This window comes from Coregonus clupeaformis, unplaced genomic scaffold (assembly GCF_020615455.1).
Source record: "Coregonus clupeaformis isolate EN_2021a unplaced genomic scaffold, ASM2061545v1 scaf0001, whole genome shotgun sequence".
NCBI classification, from domain to species: domain Eukaryota; kingdom Metazoa; phylum Chordata; class Actinopteri; order Salmoniformes; family Salmonidae; genus Coregonus; species Coregonus clupeaformis.
Window position 1 is genome coordinate 2079433 of NW_025533456.1, and position 11728 is coordinate 2091160.

An 11728-nucleotide genomic window follows, 5' to 3' on the forward strand; every position below is an offset into this window, starting at 1 on the left:
GGAATAAGGGTCTGGGGCTGTTTTCATGGTTCGGGCTAGGACCCTTAGTTCCAGTGAAGCAAAATCTTAATGCTACAGCATACAATTACATTCTACACGATTCTGTGCTTCCAACTTTGTGGCAACAGTTTGGGGAAGGCCCTTTCCTGTCTCAGCATGACAATGCCCCCATGCACAAATGAGGTCCATACAGAAATGGCTTGTCGAGATCGGTGTGGAAGAACATGATTGGCCTGCACAGAACCTCAACCCCATCGAACACCTTTGGGATGAATTGGAATACCGACTGCGAGCCAGGCCTAATCGCCCAACATCTGTGCCCGACCTCACTAATGGTCTTGTGGCTGAATGGAAGCAAGTCTCCACAGCAATGTTCCAACATCTAGTGGAATGCCTTCCCATAAGAGTGGAGGCTGTTATAGCAGCAAAGGGAGGACCAACTCCATATTAATGCCCATGATTTTGGAATGAGATATTCGACGAGCACGTGTCCACATACTTTTGGTCATGTAGTGCTTTTCTATTTTACGTGATTACCTTTTGTCTGATGAAGGTACTCCTATTTCCCCTTGCTTCCAGCCTACATTTAGTTTGATACAGTGGGGGTTGAATAAAAGCCTAACTCTCATTCTGTCCTACCTCGGAAACAATGTTTCACTTTAGAATTTTTATCTCTGTACCATACATAGTCACAGGTAAATCCAAGTAAACGCCAATAGAAAAAGCTAAAACAAACGGAAATGCAGCTTAGTGTACTATCATTCCAGGTACAAGTTTGACGTGACTGAGTAAGCTAAAGTTGGCTGGCTAGCTAGCAAGTGACAATAACTTAATTCAGCACATGGCAACCATTTTGTTTAGAACGGACAACCAGTCTTTTTGCATAGAAACTATATGAAAATAATGAATGACTGGGTCGAGTCTGTAGCAACATAACCAAAATAACTAACAACCAGATCTTCTGATGGAAGAATGAAATTGTATGGATTTACTTATCAAAATAATGTTAAATTAAATGATGTATGTTATTTGAATATGTTGGTAACAGTTTTATAAAGGCAATAAGGTATGCGAGGCAGTGATGTTGTGTCAGGCCAAACAACACCCTTTACCTGTGACTGTATTCATGATACAGCACTGCCTCTTGTGCCTTATTTAAACAATAATACATGAGAGGCCATGTGTTATGACATTTGTATCATGTCTGGGACATGGTCATAGCCACGAGGTGAAGCCCGAGTTGAGGGCCGGCATACCGTGCATATATCCTCCAAACACCGGCTTCGAGGGCATTATCACTTTTATACAACGGGTTACCAACATATTCAAATAATAATTTACATATTTTCTTTCATTAAAAACATAATTTTTATGAATCTACTCATACTATTTCACAGATATAGTCCTGACAAAAATCTAGGGTTGCTACCCAAGCCGGCTGGTCATTCATTCTATCGGTTAGGTTGGCAGAGGCGCGACCCAGTCATGAAGTATTTTGTTCTGTATCTATGGATGCGACCCAGTCGTTTGTTAAAAATATTCCATTGCCATACCGGTTGGCAACGTTCTGATCCTTTGCTTTCTAGCTAGCCAACTACCGCTAACAATAGTAATGTCAAACAGTGCAGCCAGATTAACAGCAAAGTAGCTGCATTTGCAGTTGTTTAAGCTGTTTTCTAGTGACATTTATTTGGATACATCCATAACAATGAGCTAATGATGCACGATTTCGCCTGGCATAGAGAATGTGCTCTCTAGTTGTCAGCGCACTGTTGTTCAGAGGAACTAGCCAACAACACACCTAAAACAATCACTTCAAACTGAAGCTAGAAAGACATCAAACTAGCTGCATTTCGTTTCGTTTTACCTGTTTTCTATTGACATTTCTTTGTATATATCCATAAAATGTATGCCAGCTGATTTTGGACTTCGACTGGCTGAGAAAAGCTGCCTGCCATTCTGTCCCATCCTGACTTCCAACACAGACAAGTTCCTTACTATGGGAAAACTGGAGATCAAATTTCAATATTGAAACAATGTTGCAAATGTCGGAGAGACAGACAGCAAGGTTTATACAAATCTCCACTGTTGAAAACCAAATGCTAGTCTAAAAGAAATGGGAGATAAGGTCTAGATGCTTTTTACAGTGGAGATCAAGTTTATAAATTGTCTGGCTGGGCTGATGAGACTGGATTGCGCAGTGAGATGGAACAGTGTAAATAGAGATCTGCAATGAGATTTTATTACGTACGACTTTTTACATATCGCTGTCCACAACTGAGGGGTGCAGCTGCAGTTACCTCAAAACTAAAATCTGCGCAAACTGATGTACAAAAATGAAATGGTGCATCTTGACAAAAATGGTAGGCCTAAATAAAATAAAAACATTGGAAGTAGCCTAGTAGCCTAGCCCAGATATGCTATGATATTCTCATGGTTAGGTTATGATATGTGGGTGCCAGTTACCCCGGTAGAAGTTTATGGTATAGGGTTTCACACAAGTGTGTTAACATCCATTTCAACAGTTATATTTAGAAATTCTTTAGTAAGTAATACTTAAAAGCTAAGTCTAGTTGTCTTATTTTAATTATTTTAATAAAATATGGGGGGGAAATGGTGTTGCACGTCACCATTAACATCCTCACTATGAGGAGATTTGATGTAAAGTCCCTCTTTTTAACTCACCTGCACATTCATTTTCTTTGTTCTTTCTTTGTTGTTCCTTTTCCATACAATCCATTATGTACAATTGCACTAAATATGATTTGAATAATGCAAGATTTTAAATCCCAGCAGGCTTTAAAATTACATTCAGGAGCAAAAGGTTTTCAATAATTGTTTTTAATTTATAAAAGAAAAAGTTATTGGAATATAATATTGGAATGGAAAATAAATAATAACATTAAATAACATTGGAATATAACATTTAATAACAATAACTTAACTGATTAACTCAGTGTAACATTGATGTGGCAACTCTTATGCTCTGCTATTGCACGATTCTATTTTGTACCTGTAGGTCACAAATAAAGCTATCCCCAGTTAAATTGGAGCATAACTCATGAGCCCACCTCCTGTACTGCTCACACCTAATCTAGTCCCCATCTGTGACTGAAAACAGGGGGAGAGATGCCAATTCAAAAGCTCTTTCTTAAAAACGTAGATAGATATCTAGCTATATGAGATAACATGCTGTGTAAAATAGCTAAAAGGCTATAAAGTTGCATTAACTGTAAAGCTATCAGTCAATAATGGAAACATTTACAACTGACATTTAAGTCACGTTATCTTTTCTTATGTATTTTACCTCAGACGATCTGGTAGTAAGGTTGCTAGCTAGCACTCCTAGCAGCTTATGCTAACTAGCTAGCTGGCTAGCATTTACTGCTAGTGAAGTTGCTAGCTAGCAAGTTAGCATAGACTAGCGCTAACTGGCCCACAACACACTCATCCAACATATTACTACTTTACTAAAACATTATCTAAATGTTTCATCTAAACAAGTGGATTAGTTAGATCTAACTTAATTGGACAACTTTTTCAAAATGTCCAGTACGTATATGATGAAATGTTGCATAAAGAGGAGTGACTATGTATGTTGTGTAAGAATGAAACTGTATAAAAGGAGAACTCCGAGTCAGGATGAGCATTTGCTCCATGGACCAGCTCGGCGTGTTACTTTGTAATAAAGTCTATACTGAATTCACAAGCTCTGGTGTCTGAGAGATATCTTTGAAAAGTACTACCTTACAGTACCAGTCAAAAGTTTGGACACACGTACTCATTCAAAGGTTTTTCTTTATTTTTGCTATTTTCTACATTGTAGAATAATAGTGAAGACATCAAAACTATGAAAGAACACACATGGAATCATGTAGTAACCAAAAAATTGTTAAACAAATAAACATTTATTTTAGATTTTAGATTCTTCAAAGTAGCCACCCTTTGCCTTGATGACAGCTTTGCACACTTTTTTGGTTACTACATGATTCCATATGTGCTATTTAGTAGATTTGATGTCTTCACTATTATTCTACAATGTAGAAAATAGTATAAAGAAAGAAAAACCCTGGAATTAGTAGGTGTGTCCAAACTTTTGACTGGTACTGTAAAACTACCAGAACCAATCTGTAATTCATTTGGTGATGAGGCAACTGGCCTTGGGGATGGATGAATGGGCAGAATGAAGCCACCTGCTGCTTCCACTACCTAGCCTACTGTGTCTGGATGTCTGATGATAGCCAATGTATATTTCTGATATATACCTACTGCCAAAGGTTGACTTTACAATCTAGTTCTGATCTCACAACCAAAGGATGAAAAGAGAATGTTGTTTATATGTAATTATAACAAAAAAAATTGTATTTACTGTATGTGACTAGAAGGCAGATTTGAATTTTCTTTACTTGCTCTCTTGTCATTTTATTTTTCATACATTTTTATCAAGACTATTGACTTAATCTGAACTATCTATATGTCATAAATTTTTCAGCAATACGTTCGCTACATGCTCTATAATCTCAATTTCATAGACCTTTTATGTGACACAAATGTTGTGCTTCATTAAAAAAGTGTGTGTGAGAAAGGGGATATATATCAATCATTAATAACAACTCAATATTTTCTTTAAAAAAATGTGTATGGAATACGCACAGCTGGGTCTTCCATTTAGATTGCAAGTGAGGTGAGGTGAATCTAAATCGAAAGTGAACATTTATAACAGCCATGTGCGACAGTTTGTTCTCTTTCTCGAATCTGGCTCTATCGAGTGATCTGCCATTGCGCAAAAAAATTGGTGAACTTGGCAAGTTGTTGGTAGGCCTTTAGGTTTTTTGCAGTGTTATTACAGTGGTCAAATGTTGACTACATGAAACACTAATGGAGTAATCAAATAATGTATATACGTACTGTAAGGCGCCTGCTGTCCGGTTCCAGGCTGTATTTCAGCTCTGCTGTAGCTACTATTCATAATTCGTTAATTTATGCTATTCGTTCATTCATGCACATTTTTGTTGAGGGGTGCAGCTGCAGTTACCTAAAAACTAAAATCCGCGCAAACTGATGTACAAAAATGAAATGGTGCATCTTGACAGGGCTCCGGGTTATCTAAATAATTCTGGACAATAATGGTAGGCCTAAATAAAATAAAATCATTGACTAGTAGCCTAGTCCAGAAACACTATGACATTCTCATGGTTAGGGTACTAGGGGGTAACTAGCCCCCCCAGTGAAGTTGCTTGCTAGCAAGTTAGCATAAACTAGCGCTAACTGGGCTAGTCATTGCCTAAATGACCGGTAGAAACACATTCATATAAGTACAAAAAGACTCCAAAAAACAGGCAGACAGACAAAAATACGAAATAATAACTATTTTGTGAAGTACAACATTTCCTCCTGCAGCAAAGCACCCCCACAGCATGATGCTGCTACCCCCTTGCTTCACGGTTGGGATGGTGTTCTTCGTCTTGCAAGCATCCCCCTTTTTCCTCCAAACATAACGATGGTCATTATGGCCAAACAGTTCTATTTTTGTTTATGGCTATGTCGATATAGGACTCGTTTTACTGTGGTTATAGATAATTTTGTACCTGTTTCCTCCAGCATCTTCACAAGGTCCTTTGCCGTTGTTCTGGGATTGATTTGCACTTTTCGCACCAAAGTATGTTCATCTCTAGTAGACAGAACGCTTCTCCTTCCTGAGCGGTATGATGGCTGCGTGGTCCCATGGTGTTTATACTTGCGTGCTATTGTTTGTACAGATGAAGACCTTCAGGCGTTTGGAAATTGCTACCAAGGATGAACCAGACTTGTGGAGGTCTACCATTTTTCTTCTGAGGTCTTGGCTGATTTCTTTTGATTTTCCCATGATGTCAAGCAAAGAGTTTGAAGGTAGTCCTTGAAATACATCCACAGGTACACCTCCAATTGACTCAAATGATGTCAATTAGCCTATCAGAAGCTTCTAAAGCCATGACATCATTTTCTGGAATTTTCCAAGCTGTTTAAAGGCACAGTCAACTTAGTGTATGTAAACTTCTGACCCACTGGAATTGTGATACAGTGAATTATAAGTGAAATAATCTGTCTGTGAACAATTGTTGGAAAAATTAATTGTGTCATGCACAAAGTAGATGTCCTAACCGACTTGCCAAAACTAGTTTGTTAACAAAAAGATGATTAGTCTTGACTATGAGTGAGGAGGTGCCTAAGGTTGTCGGAGGATGACACCTAGTGGGTCGCTCCGGAACTGCGACCCCCTCCTGTAACACTATATTATGAGTGAGGGTTAGAGTTAATAATAATAGTAAGCCTAATAATAATAACAACAACAACAGCAATAATAATAATAATAATAGTAATATGCTCATAATAATAATAGTGTGAGCTACATGACTTGATTATTATAATAATGATTGTAGATTTCTTTATTCATATTTTTGTTGTTTTCATTGTTGTTATAATTATTGTTATGATTTTATAATTGTTAGTGTTGTGCCGGGGCGGCAGGTAGCTTAGTGGTTAAGAGCGTTGTGCCAGTAACCGAAAGGTCGCTGGTTCTAATCCCAGAGCCGACTAGGTGAAAAATCTGTCGATGTGCCCTTGAGCAAGGCACTTAACCCTAATTGCTCTGGATAAGAGCGTCTGCTAAATGACGTAAATGTAATAATAATGCTTTTATTATTAACCTATTATTTGTTTACAATAAGGTATGACTAAGACAGTTAATGTCATTAAAGTAAATTATATTTTTTTCCAAATCAAGTGATATAAATCTTGTGACAGTTTTCTCCAAAACAGAACATTTTTTGAAAAGTTTTATGAAGATTATTCAGACATTAAAAAAATGGATTCCAAGGAAAATCGTCCAAAGAAGAAGGGATGTGATGACAGCATTTTATCAAGTCTTCAACCATCAGTGGGATGTACTGTGACCAAAGCGATGAGAAAACAGATGCAACCATTGTGAGTTGTGATATTTGGAATACTCAATCAATATCCTTAATCAATAATTGTACCAAAAGCTTCTCAAAAAGATAACATGCTTTTCACTATATAAGGTAGTAGTACTGTATAACACTGTTTCCCTATAGTGGCTATATTAATCCGGATTGATAGTAAGTGTTTGTTTTGTGTCTGCAGGTATGTAAGATGCTACATCACCCAGAGATTCTAACTCTGCAACTCAAGAGGTTTGAGTTTGACGACCACAGTATGTCATATGTCAAAAAGGACTGCTGTGTGGACATTCCTCACACATTACAGACAAAGGTATTTAGAGATACTTTCTTTATTTGACAGGTGCTTTCATAACACATTCTCAAATAGGCGACACATTTGTATATTAATTCAGGCATGTTAGGCTAAGAGAAAAGCAGCAGTATAAAAGGAAATCAGAAGGTTCCGTTATATCTCTCCTTCTCCTTTTGATTTATCCAATGTCTCTGAACAGAACTGTGACTATGAACTCTATGCAGTTGTGGACCATGTGGGGAGTCTAAGAGGTGGACATTACACGGCTACAATCAAGTCCCATGATGATCACAACTGGTATGTCTTTGATGACACTAAAGTCAGACAGGTAAGAATTGTTTTTATTTTTTATTATTGAATATTGATTGTTTCAGTGTCAAAGATGATGTCAAAGATGATGTCAAGGATGTTGTCAAAGATTATGTCAAAGATGTCTCATCAGAATGTAACACCACCTATAGACACCACTTCCTCAATATACAGTAGTTCCATACCCATCCGAGGCCAGTGTACCCCATGCCTGATAAATATACCGTTTTTTCCTACTATTTGTAATGCATATTGCTTCTCTCTTACAGCCCAATCCACAATCAATCAGTCTCATTAATAATGAAAGATAAATGTCTGTGTTTTTCCATATCTTCAGGTTGTGTGTGGGTGTGTTTCCTTCGCAAACGTGCCACATTTCTAGATAACGTCATGCCAAACTCTCATGCCCCTCTTTTTTGTAAAATTAGAATTCTAATATTATACTTTTTTCTATTTCCACTAGATCCCCGAGTGCATATCTGCTTATGTACAATAAATGTAAGTGAACTCTTTTTTACTTTTTTAAATACCTGTCATACAGTCAGCCCTTACAGTAGTATCATGTTACAGGATGGGTCGCAGTTCCGGAGCGATCCACTAGGTGTCCTCCTCTGACAACCTTAGGCACCTCCTCACTCACAGTCTGGACTAATCTTGATCCTATTGGTGTCACCTGTGTCTACCTGTTCACCTGTGTATTTAAGCCCTCACTTCCCTGTATTCCCTTGCTCAGTTTTCTCTGCTAGTTTCTCTATGCCCAGCGGTACTAATCAGTGTCTGATCGGAGACGTATGTACAGGTATTTGAAAAGTGTTCTCCCTGTTTCTTTATTTGTTTCAGTCGTAGTTAGTATTTCGTATTTTGGCTGTCAGCCTGTTTTTGGAGACTTATTTGCTCCGCCTTTCTTTTATCGTGATAAGTCCGTTATTTTGTATTCTGGCTTCGGGACCACCAGTAAAGATCATTGTTTCACCACCATCCTGCACCGCACCTGGGTCACACCTCACACCAACCCTTACAGTATCACTTATATTAAAGGTCTTCAGTTATTCTGGCTTCAACAGCTCCTGTTTGATCCATGTAGATTTGTTGCCTTAAATTTGTATTCTGCTTGGCTAAACTGAAATATGCGTCCTTCATCTATTACTCTTTCTGACCAATTACAGTCAAATGTATGAATCAATTTACCTCTGTAATTCTAAGCATGTGCTCCAGATGAACTAATAGAAGGGGAATTGAACACAAAATAATAGGAATTGAAGTGTATGGAAGAGAATAGTGGAGGAATTGAGGATAATAATCAAAATGGAATGGAAGGGAATGTATGAGGAATTGAAGACATGGGTAGACAATATTGGAAGAGGAAGTGATGACAATCCTCTACAGTTGATGAAAAAGAAGAGACAATTAAGAGAATAGAAGCGGAAGCAAGTAGAATAAAAGGAATTGAAATGTAAAGGAGAGAAATGTAAAAGTATAGAAGAGGAATTGGAGAGTATAGAAAAGAAAGTGAAGAAAAGAAAGTGAAGAGTATAGAAAATGAATTGGAGAGTATAGAAAAGGAATTGGAGCGTATAGAAAACAATGTGAAGAGTATAGAAGAGGAATTCAAGAGTATAGAAGAAAAAAAATTGGCAAATATAGAAGAGGAATTGAACATATGACTGAGTCTGTTACGTCCCATCGGGGACACAAAGTCACTCAAAACCAATTGCCAGTTGACATTAGATCTCAGGGAAAGTGACAACAATGGCCACAAACAGCTTCATTAGCCAACTAGTTTCAGTCTGTTGCAAAGAGAATAGAGGTGGGAAAGAAGGAAGTTAGGTGAGAAGAAAAAGCACACCTCCAAACACTGCTAGAAGACATGAGAGCAGACAGAGAGAGTCAGCAAAAAAATAGGTAAGCTTGGATTAATTATATTCAGCTTAGTTTTATTCAGTGTTCTTTCAGTGTTCAATGTTCCAATGTTATTAGTCATAGTTTTAGCTACAGTGCATTCGGAAAGTATTCATACCCCTTGACTTTTTCCACATTTTGTTACGTTACAGCCTTATTCTTAAATTGTTTTTTCCCCCTCATCAATCTACACACAATAACCCATAATGGCAAAGCAAAAACAGGTTTTTAGAAATTTTTGCTAATGTATTAAAAATAAAAAACTGAAAAATCACATTGACATTAGTATTCAGACCCGTTTCTCCCAATCCTCTCAAGCTCTGTCAGGTTCAATGGGGAGCGTTGCTGCACAGCTATTTTCAGGTCTCTCCAGAGATCTTCGATCGGGTTCAAGTCCAGGCTCTGGCTGGGCCACTCAAGGACATTCAGAGACTTGCGTTGTTTTAGCTGTGTGCTTAGGGTCGTTGTCCTGTTGGAAGGTGAACCTTTGCCCCAGTCTGAGGTCCTGAGCGCTCTGGAGCAGGTTTTCATCAAGGATCTCTATGTACTTTGCTCTGTTCATCTTTGCCTCGATCATGACTAGTCTCCCAGTCCCTGCCGCTGAAAAACATCCCCACAGCATGATGCTGTGATGATGACCTTATATAGACACGTGTGTACCTTTCCAAATCATGTCCAATCAATTGAATTTACCACAGGTGGACTCCAATCAAGTTGTAGAAATATCTCAAGGATGATCAATGCAAACAGGATGCACCTGAGCTCAATTTCGAGTCTCATAGCAAAGGGTCTGAATACTTATTTAAATGTGTTTTTTAGTTTTCTATTTTTAAAACATTTGCAAAAAATTCAAAAAATCTGTTTTTCGCTTTGAAAAAAAATGTGTATCCATTTTAGAATAAGGCTGTAAGGTAACAAAATTTGGAAAAAGTCAAGGGGTCTGAATACTTTCCGAAGGCACTGTATGTAGGCTTAGTCTATATCAGTAGCCATACCGACTATTAATCTTTATATATTAATTAATCTCCATGCGAAGCAGTCGAAAGGTCTCAAACCCTCTCTGACAGGACCAGGACCTGAAACTGCAAGACCACCACTCTGCACCAGGTACAGGTGGTCTCCGACTGCCCCTCCATTCGTGCCTGCCCTACCTGTGGCCAATTGGTGTAGCACGACAAGACCGGCTGCAAGAATGTTCTCTGCATTAAAAACTTCTGCTTTGTGTGTCTGATGCTCACACCTGAGTGCCTGACGACTGCCAGATATTTCATAACCTGCTCTGAGGGAGTGGCTCCTACACTCTTAGAAAAAAGCCGCTATCTAAAGCCTAAAAGGGTTATTCGGTTGTCCCCATAGGAGAACCCTTTGAAGAACCATTTTTGTTTCCTGGTAGAACCCCTTCAGTTCTATGTAGAACCTTTTCCCCAGAGGGTTCTACATTGAACCCAAAAGGGTTCTCCTATTGGGACAGCCGAGGAACCCTTTTGGAACCTTTTTTTTTAAGTGTAGGAAGACCTCTACACCCATCTGGTACAGAAACTAAGATATACATAGCTTTCATTCCAGTCATGGTAGGCACACTCCATGGTATTCACACCCCATGTTAGGCACACCCTATAACCAATTATGAATATAACAGTGATGGAATATGTATGTTAAAACACTTTTACAATAAAATTAAAATTGACATGTTTCCTAGAGTCAGATTAATATAAATCCCAGTTCTGAAACCTTTATTGCTAAACCCTAAATGTAAAGTTCACTTTCGTCAATCTTCAAATAGCCACCCTTTGCCTTGATGACAGCTTTTCACACTCTTGGCATTCTCTCAACCAGCTTCACCTGGAATGCTTTTCCAACAGCCTTGAAGGAGTTCCCACATATGCTGAGCACTTGTTGGCTGCTTTTCCTTCACTCTGCGGTCCGACTCATCCCAAACCATCTCAATTTGGTTATGGTTGGGGGATTTTGTAGGCCAGGTCATCTGATGCAGCACTCCATCACTCTCCTTCTTGGTAAAATAGCCCTTACACAGCCTGGAGGTGTGTTGGGTCATTGTCCTGTTGAAAAACAAATGATAGTCCCACTAAGCCCAAACCAGATGGGATGGCGTATCGCTGCAGAATGCTGTGGTAGCCATGCTGGTTAAATGTTCCTTGGATTCTAAATAAATCACAGACAGTGTCACCAGCGAAGCACCCCCACACCATCACACCTCCTCCTCCATGCTTTACGGTGGGAAATACACATGCTGAGATCATCTGTTCAC